The sequence below is a fragment of the Nipponia nippon genome, unplaced genomic scaffold (genome assembly GCF_047370975.1).
Source record: "Nipponia nippon isolate SJK-2023a ecotype South Korea unplaced genomic scaffold, ASM4737097v1 scaffold_1, whole genome shotgun sequence".
NCBI lineage: Eukaryota > Metazoa > Chordata > Aves > Pelecaniformes > Threskiornithidae > Nipponia > Nipponia nippon.
In genome coordinates, this window is record NW_028262290.1 from 23071217 (window position 1) to 23089480 (window position 18264).

An 18264-nucleotide genomic window follows, 5' to 3' on the forward strand; every position below is an offset into this window, starting at 1 on the left:
CAGCACCCCTTCACACCCTTTCCTGGGTTGTCATGTCTTTTTTTTTAAATATTTTTCTGTTTTGCCTGTCACAAAGGGGCCAAAGCCAACTTCAGCTGGCGATGCCCAGTGTTTGCAGTTGCAGATCCCATGCGGCTTTACATCTGCTTCCACTTCCACCAGAGCCATCTATTGTGGTTGACTCCTGGTATTTCATATCCCGAGCACTGGTCAGTAACCATCACCAACTCAGATGAGCACAGGAGTATTTTCTTGTTGCTGACACTTTTTGCCTTTACCTCCCTGCTTCTTGCAGGGGAAAGTCTCTCCCTCCTGCCGGCCTCTCCTTGTGTCCTGCCCCTTGTGTGTGTGCTGCGGGGCTCTGGTAAGGCGATGTGCAGAAAGAAAAAAAAGGAAATCTAGGGGAAGGAGTGGATTTTAGCTAGAGTTACAAGGAAATCTGAGACACTGGTGTTGTGTGTCTGCCTGCAGAATAAGCCTGCAGAGGTGAGTCGGAGCCAGGTGGAGGCAGGCACTGCTTCGTCCCCCTTCCCGGGATGCTTTTCCAGGAGTAGCAGGACAAGTGTTGTGGGCAGGAGCAGGCGAGCAGGAGGGGCTGGTAGCCGAGACTCGGGCACATGAGGCCAAGCTAGCCAGGCACCTCCAGGGGCCAGCCTGCAGCCCCGCATGGGCAGGGATGCTGAACACCAAACACGCATCTCTCTGGCTTTGAATAAAACGTCAGCTGCGTGTCATTTTGAAAGACCCAAATTTTAGCCAGCTGGTGCAGCGCCCGGCTGCGCATCATCGAGGTGCCCAGGGGCGCACAGAGGGCAGCGCTTTTGCCCCTTTGCTTGGGTGAACCAAGCGTATAAGGTATTTTTTCCGCTCGAGGCTGGGGATGCAGGAGGAAGAGGAAGGGGGAGGCGCGTTTTCTTACGAGGACAGGGTTAAGAGAGCGTCGGCGATGGGACCAACCCCCGGCGCAGCCAGCTCCAGCGAGCCCTTGGTGTTTGGGTTGTCCGGGCGCCCGTGATGGTTCCAGTGTGCGCGCAGTATGACAGATGACCTATTGAAATAATTTCGGAGCAGTGCTGGGGTTGCCAGGACAACCAGTGCTCCCTGGGCTTGCGCCCGGCCATGTGACAGCCGCCTTGACGTCAGCTGGAGGCAGAGCCTGCGGTTTCGGCCGCGCAGCCAAAGCCTTGTGAGAACCTAGTGGATGCTGGATTTATCCCCGCCGCCGCCGCCGCCGCTGCTGTTTCTCAGGGGCTGCCAGAGCATGGACTATTAAAAACTTGCATTTCTGCAGTGTGAGGTAACCATTTGCTTTATGTTCTTGTCAGGTATTTTTTTTTTTTCCTTTAAAAAAAAATAGGATAGAAAGCAGCTTATCGTGACTGATATTTTTTTCACTTGTTTGTTTTGGCTGGAAGTTTGCCTTGATGAACAAGCCCGGCACTATCAGATAAATGCAAAGCAGCTTCCAGTTACTAATTCTGTGTGCAGACTGCAAAGCGGAGTTAAATTTAGATTAATGATCTGTGAAAGGAGAATAAAATTATATTGTTCTCGTCTGACACTTTAGGAATATAAATGAACACGAGTAATCCTAGGCTAACACATTCGGGAGTTAAAAGAAATGATGTTTAGATATTGTGTTGATTTGGGCATCTCTACAGCTTTATACCTCTGTTGGAACTTGTAGTTTTTTAATGCTGTCCAATTCAGGCGGGTTTGTACCCAACGTGTTCAGCGAGAGGGAAGCCAGCAGCCGATGCAGCTAGGAACAGCTTGAAATCCAACTCCCAAAGTTCGAGTCTTTAAATCATCTTTGTTCACACGGAGTCCCCGCACGCTCCCCGCGCTTTCCGTCCCTCTCCTGGGGCATGTGGCACTCTTGACCATATAGTGTTTACAGAGGAAAGGATCAAGAGCTTCCTGAAAAATTCTCTGAAATATGCCAAGAGAGCAACGTTGCTGTAACACAAGCTTTTACCCTTTTTCTCACACGCACACGCACAGCTTGTTTTTTTCCTTTTTTTTCCTGTTGCGGGTTGAGAGCAGTTAGATGAGCTAAAAAAAGAACTGCAGCATGCACAGCACCACGGTAACTGAAAAATGAAATGCTGTTTAGGTTTTTTCGTAAAAAGAAGAGGCTGTTTGGGTCCATTTCTGTATTGCATTTACTCCAAGGGGGCTGTTGTGGGGAAGGAGATCCCAGGGCTCCTGAAGTTTAGTGCCACAGCCTGAGTTTGTTTGTGTGGGAACATATAGATTCATTTTAAGAACAGATTACAGCTGAAGCATCATGTGTGTTTTTTCCCGGAAAAGTATGCTAGATCGTTCTTATCTCCTCTAATTATATACTCCTGTTCCCTTCCTCCCAAAGTTCAAAGGCTTTATTGATAATGGTAATGATTTTCTAAAGCAGCTGCCACTCTGAAACAATCATGGAACTACAAAACAATTTAAAATGCAGAGCAATAAAAGATAAAAAAATTCTACAGAAATTATTCTGATGTTAGCAAATGCAGCAGAAGTAATTGTTTCAGAAAGGGAACCAAGGCAGAGATTAAAACTGAAAGCACTTCTGTAAGGAAAGTTATGGCTTAGTGCTCTGGATTTCACTGCATTTGGCATTCTTAACAGAGCAACCAGGATAAATGCATCTGAAACCTCTAAACCATTTCACTTGGTGTTATCATTTCATCTGTTCTTTCCAATTTAACTCTAAACTATCAGTGTTTGGGGGGGTGAAATACTTTAAATTTTCTTTATTAAATTCTTCACCTGATGCCAGTGCATCAGTGCATGAGGAATCTTGACTGGGTCCTCATAGGTGAGATTAAGAAAGGTTTGCAGGAGCCTCACAGCTTCTCCAGGGAGGTGCTAGCACCCCGTGCACAGCCTTCCCGTAGGGAGCAGGGCTCTCGGCGTCCTTGCCCAGGCAAGCCGGCCAGGCTGAGCTGGGCACAGCTGCTTCCCAGCCAGCATGGGGAACTGTATTTTGGCTGACGGCAGACCATGCCCCCAAACCTGCATGCAAGTCGCCCCGGAGTCTGGGCGGTGAGGTGGGAGGGGAGGGCAGGGGAGGCGGCCGATGCGACCCACCACCCTCCGAGGAAGGCTTGTTCACCAGCTTACATCGGTGGGGCAAGTCCAGGGAGGGACTGGGGCACGGAGCATGGGGATAGATTCGAGCTGAGCAGCACCTGCCGTTCAAAAAAAGTCATTCATTTTCATGTCTGGTGGATTTGGCTCCACATGTAGCTGTGGTTGCCTGCCAGGTTTGACTTGAGTCATCAGTGCGGCAATGATGCTTGGCAAGGGCTGGGGCTTCACCTCATTCATTTAGGTTTGAATACAGCGTCCTATAGCATTTGCTGCCTTGAAAACACCTGCAAGGTGAAAAATAATTGATGCAGATTTTGTTCAAGAGCTATTCATTAGAAATATTTTAAAAATAGGTTCCTCATCTCCAGCTGGAATGGACATATCTTGCTTTAGTGATACTGAACAAGTCTTCAAAAGGCACTAACTTGACCTGAGATAGGAGGATGATAAACTGCTTCATGTTTTACCAGAAGGGTCCCAGACGTGTTGTGTCAGGAGGTCTGAGAGGTAGCATTACTGGGGAAGCTGGTGAGTGCCGCTGAGGTTGCACAGGGATGTGTCCTGCTTGGCAGAGTGACCAGCTCTGTCCTGTCTCATTGAGTCTTGGTGGGCTTTGGGCATCCCATCGGCCTGGGCCCCTTTGAGCCCCAGAGGTGGGGATGGCCAAGATGCAGTCAGGCAGGCAGCTCGCAGGCAATGCAAGAGTCTGCAACTGGAGGAAAAGGTGCAGGTCCCCTCTCTGGGGCAGGGCAGGGGGCGGTGTGCGAGAGCCATCCCGGGGCTGTGTGCCTCTGCTCGGTGATTTCATGCTCTCGCTGGTCATCTCTGTACCAAACCCTTTCGACAAACACTTGGATTTTACCTTGGGAGTGTGTGAAGTTGCCAGGCAGTGTAACGCTAAGCATCCCGCCATCTCTGCCCTGCCATGGTTTCACCCACCATGAGAAAAGAACAAACAGCCTGTAGGTTCCTTCCTACTGCTGAGAGGGGGGAAAGGTGGCTGCAGCCCATCCGCCACCTTCTGCCCAACGAAAAAAAAGAGATGCACATGGGCTTGGTGACACTCCACCTTCTTCTGGGGAGGCCAGATTGACCCTCACACCTTCCATCAGCCTTCACATCACTTGCAAATGTCACCTCCTTGCATGTACATGAGGAGGAGACGATCTCTTCCGACAGTCTCCTTGTCCACGGAGAAGGGGGAGCAGACCAGCAATTCCTGAGGAATCGCAGCACTTCGCCTTAGGAGAGACCTTGGCTAAAAACAGGATTGAGATCTCTTGGAGTCACTTCTCACACAACTGGATGCAGCTAGGGAAATTAAAATACAGACGTGAGCTGTTGATGCCTCTAGCCTAGTAAAAATAACACACTCAATAACACACTACCTTGATCTGGTTGAATTGATGGGCAATGACAATCTAAATTTAGGCTAGAAGCATAATAAAGCCTGAAAAAACCTTGCAATGCAGAGCACTAATGACTCCTTGCATTTCTTTCAGACAAAATGAGAATTCTGCTGTCTTTTTAATGGTCCTAGCCACTACTCAAGGCAATATTTTGGGGGGGAATAAGATCCCCCATACGGGGAGGGGAACTTGTCAGACAGTGGGAACTGCTGTAGCAGTATGGAGTTTCAGGCTCTTAAATTACATATTGCAGAAGTTGGTTTCCACCCTGCAAAAAGTCATTACGTTGTGCTAATTTAATGTCCTGCACCAACATTAGCAACAACTGGTTTAACTGATAACTGAGCTGCAGTAGCAATTTGGCATTTTAATCAACAGTTGCTTTTCCAATTAAACCCAGATGCCATGCGTATGGTACCCTGACTGCAACATTAAAGTTGACCTGATTGTTGGTTCCAAGCTAAAGTAACAAAATTTCTAACTCTGGGATGTTTTTGGTAGTCGTATTTTAGAAATAATCTTCCATGGTGAGCCAAAATCTATGCAGACAGTTATAGTCAGATAACAGTTAGAAAAATAGACTATGTTTTGGCTGTACTTTTGCTGCTGTTAAATTTATCTTCTTAAATAGCAGGGAGTAAGAGTTGAGGTTTGAGAAACAGTAATTTTGTAATTATTTTACATGGATCGAATTATTCTGTCATCAAATTTGCATTTCAGACAGCACTACAGTATGAAAATATAATTAGAAACTGTAATTCAGGAATTGCTGAATGTGATATTTCCCAGAGGGAGCAGTGAACCTGCCCTCACTACAACTTTAGCAAATGTTGAAATCCTATAGGTGGAAAGTGTGAAGGCCGAGTTGTGAAGTTCCTCTCCCTTCTGCGGTCTCAACACACTGTCAACTTTCTGCCGAACTTCATTTTTTTGTAAGATTCATTTCCACAGAAACATCTAATCATTAAGAGCTGAAGTGCTCAGATCCTGTTCTGCTGAATTTCAGTCTGGCTGTGCTGATAGTTGCTGAATCGCTTTCAGCCACAAAATGACACTGAGATAATGTAAGGATCTGATTTACACAGAGAAAAACCAAGAAGCTTGTAGTTTGGGCTGAAACACTGGTTTTAATTTGCCCAGTGCCCAGAATTCCCAGCAATGCTTCCCCTCACAGGAGAGAGCAGAGGACGTGTCTCGGTTTCTCTCTCTTTCTCTTCTTTTGTAATTCAAGACTTTTTGCTGTACATGTTCACAGTGTTCTGCAAAGTTTTAGCTGCGTAAATCTCACTGATGTCAATCCTTATGGGTTTTTATTGTTCTTATTACGATCTGTGGCTTATCATAGACATATTAGCTGGAAATGAGCACATGCTCTCTTTTTAGTTGGACTTGTGTTGATAAATCCCGTCCGATTTTGTCTGAAACGCTCCTTTGGAGAGCATCATCCATGGCCAATTTTTCCTATCACCTTGCTGGGCAGAGCTCATGATGCGCAAAGCAAAGCTGGCATTGGGAGGAGGCAGAAACTGAGCACGGGGCATGTTTGATGCTTCGATGTTCCCATACATCTCTCGGTCCTGCTGAGAGAGAGCCCCAGTGCTCCTCCAGAGGAAATGTCAGGGCAGGGCAGGAAAAGGAGAAGCGTGGATCTATGAATCCGGAACTGCACCGATAAATGGGCTGGCTGGTGATATGGTTCCTAGTGACTCAGGGACACTGTAGCTCCCAGTGTGCTCTGAGGAACAAGACCCTTTTCCCATACCTGCCAAGGGCCACCTTCCTGCACCCACCTACACCCAGCCCTGGCGCTTTGGCTGGGTGCAGGGGAGGATATCTGCTCTGTCGCTCACATTTTGGGTGATGCGCATCCTGCAACCTGGATCTGGTATTTGCAATGTGAGCAAAGGGCAGGAGCTGCAGGGCGCCACTGCAGATGACCTGAGAAAGATTTTTGTTAGGGAGGGTGCAATAAGCCAGGTTGGCTTTTTATGGATAAGTGGCCTTGCTTGGGCAGCCCTGTGTGAGTGCTGGTTGGCAGGCAGGGCATGAGCAGCTCCTGAGCATCACACCAGTATTTTTGCACATTTACTTAGAAACTCCAGAGGGGCAGGAGGCTGTTTCAGCTGTCTTTGTGCACGGAAGCAGGTGCACGCTGGGGCTGAAAGGCCTTGAGACAGGTTTATACCTGCCACGTTTGTCACAAAGCCTCTTAGCAGTGTGCTGAATTTCACCGTCGAGAGGATGGGGGCTTGGGAGCGGGCCAGAGCCAGGCTGGCCTGCCACAGGGGCAGGATGGACCACAGGCCAAGTGGCAAGGAGAGCCCTGGGCAGGACTAGGTGACCAGGTGATAGCAGGATGAGTCCAGGGGCAGGCTTGCCACTTCTTGGCTGTTCTGTGGTCATTGCTGCGTTTGCCCCAGCAGGGACCTCTGGTAGCATTGCCCAGTGTCACAGGTTGTCCGTGGTACAGGCCAGCCAAACCTGATGTAAAACGGAGCTGCTTGAGGGAGTCAGGAAAGCAAAATGCTGATGCTCTGTCATTTTGCCACCGCCTGATGTAACGGTGGCTACAAGGGCTGCTCTCTCTGCTGGACGCTGCGTTCAAAATAGGGCTGGAGAAACACTGCACAGTCGACTCTTGCGCAGTACCTGCTGCTGGAGAACAAAGATTTTGTCTTTAAAAGCTTCATGCTTGTTCTCATATTATAGAAGAGATCAGGTTTTGGAGAGACCCAAGATTACATGTATGAAGGTTTTATTAAACAAGTAGATCAGGTAGTTTACAGGCTTTCACTCCAGAGAAGACAAGTTAAAGCTGAAGAAAGTCAAAGTTAGCTTCTTTCCTCACCAAATTCTCTCACTCCTAGAGCAGGCAGATTCCCTGATTATGCCTCACACAGCCTCTCTGCGTCTCCTCCAGGATTGCCAAAACACAATGGATCCGGCTCATTTGAAGTGTCTAATTTCAGCTGAATAATACTCAAAGAGACTTCAGCCATGAAGCAATTCAGCCCCGAGAACCTTTAACTCTAAAGAAAATATTCTGCTCATGTTGTGTGCATGTTCCTAATGGCAAATCCAAGAAGCCAGGGGGAAGCGAACACAAAGCCGTTGATTATTTCCACAACTGCTATATGCTTCCTATCACAACACTATTCTTTTGTGCAGAATGGCAGCATGATTGCAGAGTCCTCTTTAACTTTACCATTTTAGCAAGCCCAGGTCCAATTAGAGCAATTATATCTCAGCAGAAACACTGTCTGTTGTCCTCTGGACCTGTCTGTCAAGTGTCCTATTCATAGCTGTTTATCTTGCGTGAGGTTTTTCATATAAAGTTGTTCTGACCCTACTAAAACAGTCTCATCTGAAGGGTAGCCTGCATTTTTGTAGACTTATTTCACAGGCTGATGTGAACAAGAAGAGTGAAAAATTATGGCTAGCCGAGGATACATCTTTCAGTCTAACCACAGTTTCCCCTTGCTTGAGCATTACTGTTGGTTTGACACAGCACGCAGATTTCACTTTCAATTATTTCACTTCACCCTTCACTTTCAGTTATTTTACTGCTAAAAAATTGAGAACGTTATCAGAATTTGCAGTTCTTCCTTGCTGCTTTGGAGGGTTTCCTTAATCAAATCCCCAACATGAGTTGCAAGGCCTGTAATGTTTGATGGCACATGACATTAAACCACTTACAGCTCTGAGGTCTGTGTGGGACTACTCAGTCACGGAGTTATTGAAGAGCCACTGGGTAGTGGGCACTTCTGCAGAAAGACTATCTACATTTTGCTTTACCTCTGCTGTCAGAGCCTGATGAAGGAGCTGAGTGACTCCTGCCAAGGAAGTCCCACTTGTCCCCGCTAAGGTAAAAGCTGAGAAGCAGAGCTCAGTGAAAGGCAGAAGTGCTGGGACTTGGGAAGGTCAGGGGTAGTTGAAAGAGGAACTCTTCTCTCTCTGAACAAAATATAGATTTTTATTTTCTCAGACTTCTCCTGGAAGGGAAAATCCAGGGAGCAGTGTTTGGAGTCTTCTCCTGAAATAAAAAGAACACTTTGGGGAAAATTCAGAAATGAGATTGCCTGTGAGGGGCTCTGTGGCATCCACGGGAGTCCCAGGCGACTCCCCAGCAGTGCTTGGGCAGAGCAGTGTCGCCTTAGGAACTGAAAACATGAGCTCAGACCTTAGTCATTCTTCCTCCAGCATCATCAGGGCCGCGGTTCCACCACATTTATTTCCTATTTTGCTTCTCATTTGCTAGGTGTTAGCCCACATGGGAAAGCGGCTGGTCCCTTTTGTCAGGAGGACCTGCGGAGCTGCCCACGGTGGTGGACCAGATGTCACTTGTGCCTTCCCTTGGCACAGGATGCTGCAGGCAGGAGAGCAGTGCCAGTGCTGACCAGGGCTGCAAAGAGACCTTACAGACCTGGTCACACTAGTGGCAAGGATAAAAGAGAGCTGATGAAACAGCAGTGTAACATGCTCCACGCTGGCTCTGTGTGGGTCTCGGCGAATTTGTGAAGATAAGTTTATAATGGTAAATGTTTACCTGGATCTGCAGCCTTGGCAGATTCAGTTTCTTTTCTTGCAGCAGTGATGGCCTTTTCTCTGTGAACCATGGGCAGCGAGCTGCTGTCCAGGGTTAGACCCCCCCACTCACCATGTCCACGTAATGCTTGTGATGCCCCAATCAGAAAAATACAATTGTTTCAGAGATGACAAAAGGTGACAGAAGCACTAGTAGGATGATTGCTTGCCTGATTTTTGCTCTTTATATTAGACACTGGGACCCTTGCAGAAACACCCACCTCACTTAAATCAAAGTGCCTGATTAAAAATTGAAGACTATTTCACTATGAGTTCATTGTGTGTCAGTTGTTAGTTCACTGTGGCGTTGCTCCCATACTGGGAGCCTGCAGAAAACACACCTTTCCTGTGCGTGGCTCCCACCGTGCTTGAGGCCGGCACTCCAGGCAGGGCAGTGGAGAGGCAGCTGGGAGAGAAGGGGTTAAAACAAGCCACAGTTACCACTTTGAGGCATTTTCGAAAATAGCAGCTTTTCTTTTGTTTGCTGAATTCCCCGTGCTTTTCCAGTGCTGTTCCCATTATTCATTTCTTTCCCAAAATAACATTTTTAAGCAGAGGAATGGCTTGAGCGGGGAGAGGAAGGGATCTGCAGCCGAGCAGGACAGCTGCACGCTCTCCTCTTGTTTGCACTGAGGGGGCTCCGAGCTGCCCTTGGATGCTAATGGCAACTACCAGGGAGGTGACATTTCCCAGTATTGCAGGCAATTTTGCCTCCTCAGCGGCAAGCCTGGCAATTCCTTCCTGACAGCCCTCAGTGGTGCTTTTCAGGGGCAAGCTTCAGGTTTGCACAGCTTGCAGCTGCCCTTGCAGAGGAACAGTTATTCTTCTTTCAAAGGGGAAGCCTGAACACGTCTGAATGGCTTCCAGCTACACGGGGGACATGCTCATGGCCAGTGCAGTGGGAAGGTGCCCTGGCAGGAGGTGTGCTCCTGCCGCCCAGTGTCTTTGTAGGCCAACTTGAGCAGAAGTACCTCTTGCTGGTGGATGCTGCTTTGAAGGAGAAGGAGGGGAAGCTTTTGGGAAAATAAGCCTGAGGGAGCCTGGCCCCAGGACTGGTGATGCAGGCAGATCCCACTGAGCTGGGACGCAGTCCCAGCCCTCAGGATGCCTTGGGTGTCCCATCCTTGAAAGATGACCCGGGAAAGCAGCTGCTCCAGAGGGGCTCCCAGGCAGCACCCACCAGGGCTGGCCGGGGACACTCCTTTCTCGTCCCTCATGGTCAGGCACGCAGCCAAACACCATGAGCTCCAGAAATGGGTGCCGGCAGCCTTCTCCTGGGGGTGGGGGTGGGGGTGGGGAGACGGTGGAAGAGAAGCACTGAGAACAATTAAAAATTAAATGCTCACAGCAGCAGCTTGCTGTAACCATGTCCCAGTGGTTCACCTTTGCTGTGGCTGGCCAGCTGCCCAAGCGCTGAGCAGGAGGAGAGGAGCATCCCATCCTCGCTGCCCTCTCTGGAGACCAGCCAGCCCTCCTGCAGCCCTGGCAGGGGGATGGAGAGGAGCTGCCCGCCGCTGCGTGCGGGGGCTTCGGCATGCAGGACCCGCCAGCTCTGCCCCACCAGAGGCAGCAGCGGCCGCCTCTCTGTGGAAATCCCCAGAGTCAGAGTGAAAGGCACTGCGCGAGGAGGTGGCCAGACCCAGATGAGTCACCCGCTGCTTGGACAGATGCTGCTGCTAAATACAGGGTGCTGGGGGACTGGACCAGCCGTGCCACAGCCCTGTGGTTTGGGGTCTGGAATAACCCCAGCCACAGGCTTGCTTAGTGCAGGCAGAGGCTGAGGCCACTGGGGCTGGCATTTGAGGTGCAAGGGTCAAGCCTACCAAAGTTGGTATTTGGGGGTACAAGGGCTGAGCCCCACTGAGGTTGGCATTCAAGGGTGCCACTGGCACATTTGTGAAGAGTGGTGTCCGTTGCAGTGGAGAGCAGGACCCACATATAGGCAGTGTGGGAGCAAGGCTCTGGGCTCTGTGTCCCTATCAGCAGAGGGCTGCCAAAACCAGGCAGAAGCCTGGCTGCAGAGCTGCGATGAAGATGCCCCAGCCCCCTGCCAGGTTGTATCACCAGAGAGCACAAGGCAGACTCCATCCCCTAGTGCCCTCCTCCCCATCCGGAGCTGCCACTGCCCACCCCACCATTCCCACCTCCCCTGGCCCTTTTTACCCCTGTGCTCACCAGTGGTGCATTTGGCCCTGCTTGGCATGCCAGTCTGGCTGCTTGGTCTGCAAGTGCCCTGAAACCCCTTCAGAGCCCCAGCAAGCCCATCGCAGAGCCCGAGGCCGCTTGTAGAGCATGTCCCAAATGTTTTGGACCCTGGATCTAGTCCATAATCCCCTCTCAATACCTCTTTCCCAGTAGGTAAGAGCTTGCTTCCCCCAAGTCTTGACATTTCTTATTTTAGCATTAACATTCAAGCAGGTGACAAGTCATCCAGTTTCCTGAGGTAATGGCTGTGTCTGTACTATGGCCGCTGGCTGTGTCCATACTGCATTAAACAGGGAGCATCCCCAGCACCGAAGCTCAATGGTCAAAACCACCCCCTGTCCAGAGCGGTCACTATCCCAGTTTTACTCCAAGCCAATTCATATCCTCCCAGCTGGTGCCCAAGCCCAGTCTGGGACTTATCCTGTGCCACTGGGCCCGTCTCACAGGGCGGATGGCACATGGTCACTCTCCAGGAGGGTGCAAAAGTTCAATAGCACAGAGGAGGGAATTTCTGTGCCAGTTGGTCCCGGTGCTGGGGAATGCACCTAGATACATTTTTTTCATAGTCACAGGTGATGTGTTAATGTCATCATGCCTAACTGGGTGGGAATCCTTGGGAAAAAAACCCTCAAAACTAGAAAAGCGTTTTTTCTGAAGCCCAGGGCTGGGGAGAGCTCACGAGCTGCAAGCTCTCGCCGCAGCCACCAGCAGGAAACCAGCCCGCTGAAGCATGACGAAAAGGCTGGCAGTTCCAGCATGTTGAACAAAGCAGTGGGTTTTCAAAGGGACCAGAGCAAAGAAAGTGAGGAACACGGCTAGAAGGAAGGATAAAGAAAAATCTTTAGTCTCTAGAGAAACAGCCATCTGTATAGAGGGACATTATCGTGTACCGCGCTGACTTGACTTTGTACAGAGGTTTCTTTCTCCCATGTGTAGGTTCGATGCTGATTTCATGTTGTTCCTTAGTACACACACTTCATACTGCCTGATTCAGTTTTAAACCTTTTCTAGTTTACAATCCATTCATTTTAAAGATGTGGAAACTGCAGAGATGGATATCCAGTGCTACAGCCCTTCTGCTCCACTATTTCTCCAGAATGAGTAAATTGTTACCCAATTGGCATATTATTATTATTGTTATTATTATTTTGTTATTATTAACTGTCTCAATGAGAGACTAACATGCTCCACTTTTCTAATGCTGTATTGTGCCCAATATGTGTTTTCTAAACCCTCCCTTGCCTGAGGCGAGCACTGTGCGCTGCGTAATGGCACCGCAGCTCCCGGCTGCCACAGCCCCGCACGCAGCACTGCCACTGCCATGCAGCGCTGTCGCACATTTCGTATTTCACTCTGCAAGAGGGAAGCAATGTCTAGGTGCTCTCTTCATAAAACTTCAGGGTTGAAAGAGATAAAAAGCAAAGGACATTTCTGGGCGCAGTTTTCTCCTGGTGCTTCTGTTTTTGTTGAATTCAACCTTTATGTTTTTGGCCTTGGAGTATAATGTCAGTTGGGTTCCAGAGAGCCAGGGGAGCATTTACCTGTCTCCTCGTCTGCGGCTTTTCAAGCACATTTGATTGTTTTTATTACTTCCTCTAGACATGGAGTGTTTTCCACTTTCCCTGGATTTCCCAGTCAGATCTGGCTGCCCATGCCTCTGTTCTGGGGCAGCAGCCTCCTGTCCCTGGGGACATTGCTGGCCGCATGGCCGGTGGGACGGGTCTAAACCTTGACCTTGCTGCATGCTGGAAATGCAGCTCATTTTATCAGATGCTGAGCATAAGTAGTCTGTGTCACTTGGTAGCAGGCAAAATCTGTCACGCTGGGACTCTTCAGGCTGTGGTCCTCATTTAAACCCCTCCACAGACTCACTTGTAACCCCAGGCAAATCACTTAATGTCCGTGGCCATCCCAGTCAGATGAACGTGACCACGACTATGATGTCTTGGCAGGTCCTTTCATGGAAGCCATCACATGGTCTTCTTTGGTATTATTTGCAGCTTTACATCAAAGCCCTGCAGAGCATGAGGATATTGGCTGAGCTGTTTTGAACTGAGGGGTTTGGTAAAGCAGGACCCCAGGCTTTAGCAAAGCAGCACATGGGCATGACTGCATGAAAGTGTAAAGTTTTTCCCTTTCACTTGCAAACAGAAGCTGCTGTGTTCATATTGCTCCAAATAATACAGAGGATTTAGGAAGACTAGCATTTAGGCATTTTTTCAGAGTCATTGAATGTGTTTTAATCTGTATTAGCCTGGAGCAATTGTCTCCCAGTGAACTCACAGAAGGATAGGTATAATTAAAGATCTGTCCTGCGCAGCCTCCATGCATTTATAGCTACACAACTGCTCTCACTAGTGAAACAGAAATATGTCTTTCTAAAGGAAAGCTTAACAACAGGAAATATTTCTTTCACAAAACTGAGCACAAGTCTTTCCTCCAAGCATCATCAGATAAAAGCAAAAACTTTCTTAAATTTCTAGTTCCACTAAACATCAGGCTCTAATGTACAATTCCTTGACGTTGTTCATTTTTTAACCAAAACGTGTTTTAAAGTGCGGTTGTTTCATCTGGTAATAAAAGCCTATTCAACCATTTGCGTGCTTCATCAGTGTTTGCATTTATTGTTCTGTATCATATTTTGTGTTTTGCTTCAGTCTTGCCACTGAATAATCAGTGTTGGCCAACTTGCCACTGTGCAACTGGATATACCTCCCTATTCCTTACTACTTAAAGTTGGTTACCTAATTTTGCTTGTGGGTAATTTTGATCCAGATTTCACAGAGTGCTAAATTTGTCTGTGCAGACAATACAGTGACAGGCTTTTCTCCCAGTCGTTTCTGAAATCCCTCACCCCACCAGTTGCAAAGACTTACGATTGCTGCCTCTCAGGCGTCTGGCACAAATGGAAGCGGCACCGTTCTCTGACATGCTCGTTACTTCAGGCATTAGTCTTGAGAAGTGCTGGGTAATCGGATGGTTTGTCATGTCTGCTTAAGCACATTATTCCTGAAACTGCTCCTCCTCCAATCAATAAAAGACTCCATAAAATTGTTTAAACATATTAAGAAAAATGTGTTTTACTCCAGGAATCTTTATTGCATTTCATTATAAGCTGCTGAATCTAATATACAAAGAAGATCATTTTAATTACAAGTGGACAAAAGGAAGATCTACGCTTCATTCCCACTAAGCAACTATCAGCGACGTGCACCTTCTCCATCTAATGCAGTTACATAAACTAATTATGTTTGGTGTTTCTAATGGAAACAGTGGTTAACTATTTTACACAGCCCCCAAGAGAAATTGGCATCAGATGAATTTGTTAGGTATTGTGGTATCTGCTCTCAGCTATTTTTCTCCTGCCCTAAGGAAACTTATGAGATGATAGCCAAAACGTGGGTCGCGAGTTCAGACGATGGGCCGTTGATCTCCCTGTTTCATCTCAAACCGGTTTCACTGTGCTCGGTGCTGCCCTCTGGAAGCTCATCAGATAGCAGAGGACCATGGTGTTTCTCTCCACTTGCAGACCTGTGCATGGCTAGTTTTTGTTTTACAAAGTGAAGTGCCTTGGTGTCATTCACAACTGTTTTGCATTTCATTGCTATTTCATATCCTGGGTGGACAATTTTCAGAGGAGGAAAAGAGAAAATTCAGTCCAAAGTAATGTCCTAGGGCAACAGCTCCGCTCCAGCTGAGTTCTTCCCCATTAAGTGGACAGTTGACAACTTTCATACAGGTTAATTTCTTGACTTTTTGCATATAAGCACCTGATAGTCAAACAGCAGAATCAAACATTTCCTGTACCCTGCAGCATCTGAAGAGTCTGTGTTACTCACTGCAGGGGCAGCCCTCTTTAAAACCGTCATTTAAAATATTTGACACATAAAGAAGACACATCAAAGGGTGAATATTATGTTATTTTGTTGTATGAAGTACTTTCAGCCATGAATATCTGAGGGTCATTTTCTGCCTGTGGAGGAATGGGTGTGCTGAGGCTAGCAAGGAAAAAAGGAGGCCCAGCAGCAGATCGATACATGATGTAGCACTGGGGATGCGGGATCGGGAGCTCAGGGATGCAGGAGTGCAAAGCCTGAGCGATGAAGCAGCGCCATGTGTTCAGGGCACTGCTGCGTGAAGGTGATAAGCGGAGGGGTTCCTCCATGTCTGTCATGGTGTGGTTTGGAGGGAGCACAGGGCAAGGTGCCTCCCCACTGTCACAACCGAGACAGTCCCGGGCATGTCCTGGAGCAGAAGGATGGCTGTCAGGAGGTTTCAGTGCCAACAGCCTCTGTGCCCTGGTAAGGTTGGACAGTGCCCGATGAGAGTCTGTCCTGTGCCGGTCCCCCTGTGAGTCCTTGACGACCCAGGAACCTTGAAAACAGACCCCAAGTGGTCCAGGAGCACAGGACCAGCTGATAGGAAAAGCCATAGAGATGTTTTAGAAAATCCTTTCCTCCCTCTTCCTGTGCATTGGTTCAGTCAACACTGAAATGCAGCTGTCACCCAGTAATCTTTGTAAAGTGGTCAGAGGTCTTCAGATGAAAAAGCTATGTGATATTAATAAGTTATCTTGTTCCCTATAGGAAATGAAGGGATCACATTAAGGAAGAAAAACTTTGTAGAAAGCGTGAATTGCTCCATCAATACTGAATAGAAACTGGGCACATGATTCCCTTTCCAAGAAAATGGAAAACTTATTATTTCACAGATTTGGACAACATATTCTGCTAAGCCTCTTGACTCCAAGGTTAAGCCAAACCAGCTGTGAATTTTATTGAGGTTACTTGTAAATCTTAATTTCAATTACTTTTTTGCAATAATTGTATTGCTGCTCCCAGTACCCTGTGAATTGACAGAACTGGCTGGCTCTCCTGACCTTTCTGCTGCATCCTGGCACCCGCTCGTCTGCTTGTATAACCCTCTGCTCACATTCCTGCTGCTCCACATTACTGATGTGCAGCGGTGGGAGATTACATACTGCAGAGGAAGACAGAGATATTGTAAACACATTTACTTAACATGACTGCCTTTGGGTCTCCTTTTGGTGATCCTTTGTGCCAGAAAGACTCTGCCCACTGTAAGAAGTGCGCTTGGTTTTTAGGATGTTGTTTCGCTTCCAGAGGAAGGCAGGACAGGAGGAGACCTCCTCAATCATCCAGTCAGCTGCAGGTATCTACATCATATAGACCCTATTTGTGGATTTTTCAAACTCCATTTTCACATGATCTAGGCCATTTGTCTTGTGATCTTCAGAGAAGGCTGTTCCACAGACTTCGCTGCTCCAGTGGTTAGAGATTTGCTTCTCATTCCCAGCCAAAATGTATTCATGGCTAGTTTATACCCATTTGTTCTTGTGCCAGCATTGTCCTTCAGTTTAAATAGCTTTTCTCCTTCCCTAGTGTTTACCCCCTCTGATGTATTTATAGACTACAACCATATCCCCTCTTGGCCTTTCTTTAGCTAGGCTAAACAGCCGAGTGCCTCTGGTCTCCTCTGAGAGTACAGGCTTTCCATTCCCTTATTTGGCTTAACAGCCCGGCTCTGCAGCCACTGCAGGCCAAAATCCCTTTTCCTGAGCATGCTTTCCTGGCCACGTACTACAGTAATCCAGGTGAGTCCTTCTACCACCAAACACTTGTACAACCTGCTGAGTTTTCATTAATAGCATTGGTACTTCCCTCTCCCTGGACTCACCAGATCAATCTCAGCAGGTTCGTTAGGAAACGTCATTTGTCCCCTGCAGGTCACATCATATTGGTGTTTTACAGTTATCTGATGGCTATGTAAGATCTTCAGCTCTTCCTCCTGCTCCATCACTTCTAGTTAAAAGCATCAATTCTTCCTACTGGCCCTCAGAAACTGCACTTTGTAATAAGGTATTTCGTCCCATTGCACCATTCCAGTGCTAAAATCATCCCGTTCTTCTTGTGTGGTAGCCTGGCTGTCCAGCTGACAGTGCCCCCCACCTTGGTGTCATCAGCAACTGCACTGCTTTGAGATTATGCATCATGGTTATTAATGAAAATGTTAAACAAGATCCATGCCGAGTGTGGTGGGCTGACCCTGGCTGCCTGCCAGGTGGTCACCAAAGCCACTCTATCACTCCCCCTCCTCGACTGGACAGGAGAGAGAAAATATAACGAAAGGCTCGTGGGTTGAGATAAGGACAGGGAGCAATCACTCACCAATTACTGTCACAGGCAAAACAGACTCGACTTGGGGAAATTAGTTTCATTTATCACCAATCAAATCAGAGTAGGGTAATGAGAAATAAAAACTAAACCTTAAAACACCTTTCCCCAACCCCACTCTTCTTCACGGGCTCAACTTCACTCCTGATTTTTCTACCTCCTCCCCGCAGTGGCGCAGGGGGACAGGGAATGGGGGTTGTGGTCAGTTCATCACACGTTGTCGCTGCTGCTCCTTCCTCCTCAGGGGGAGCACGCCTCACACCCTTCCCCTGCTCCAGCGTGGGGTCCCTCCCACAGGAGACAGTCCTCCACCAACTTCTCCAACATGAGTCCTTCCCACGGGCTGCAGTTCTTCACAAACTGCTCCAGTGTGGGTCCCTTCCATGGGGTGCAGTCCTTCAGGAACAGACTGCTCCAGTGTGGGTCCCCTGCAGGGTGACAAGTCCTGCCAGAAAACCTGCTCCAGCCTGGGCTCCTCTCTCCACAGGTCCACAGGTCCTGCCAGAAGCCTGCTCCAGCATGGGCTTCCCATGGGGTCACAGCCTCCTTTGGGCATCCACCTGCTCCAGTGTGGGGTCCTCCACGGGCTGCAGGTGGATATCTGCTCCACCATTAACCTCCATGGGCTGCAGGGGGACAGCCTGCCTCACCATGGTCTTCACCACGGGCTGCAGGGCAATCTCTGCTCCGGTGCCTGGAGCACCTGCTCCCCCTCCTTCTTCACTGACCTTGGTGTCTGTAGGGTTGTTCCTCTCACATATTCTCACGCCTCCTCT

General features: G+C 48.3%; 1 protein-coding gene across 1 annotated transcript in view; it reads left to right on the forward strand.

Moving 5' to 3' along the window:
• The first annotated feature begins 960 nt into the window (after window positions 1-960).
• The window catches only part of NCALD (neurocalcin delta), a 61843-nt gene continuing 44539 nt past the window's right edge, over window positions 961-18264 (forward strand). Inside the window, exon 1 of the mRNA XM_009469331.2 lies at window positions 961-1297. The gene's annotated coding sequence lies outside the window, so the exon portion shown is untranslated. The remainder of the gene's footprint in view (window positions 1298-18264) is intronic.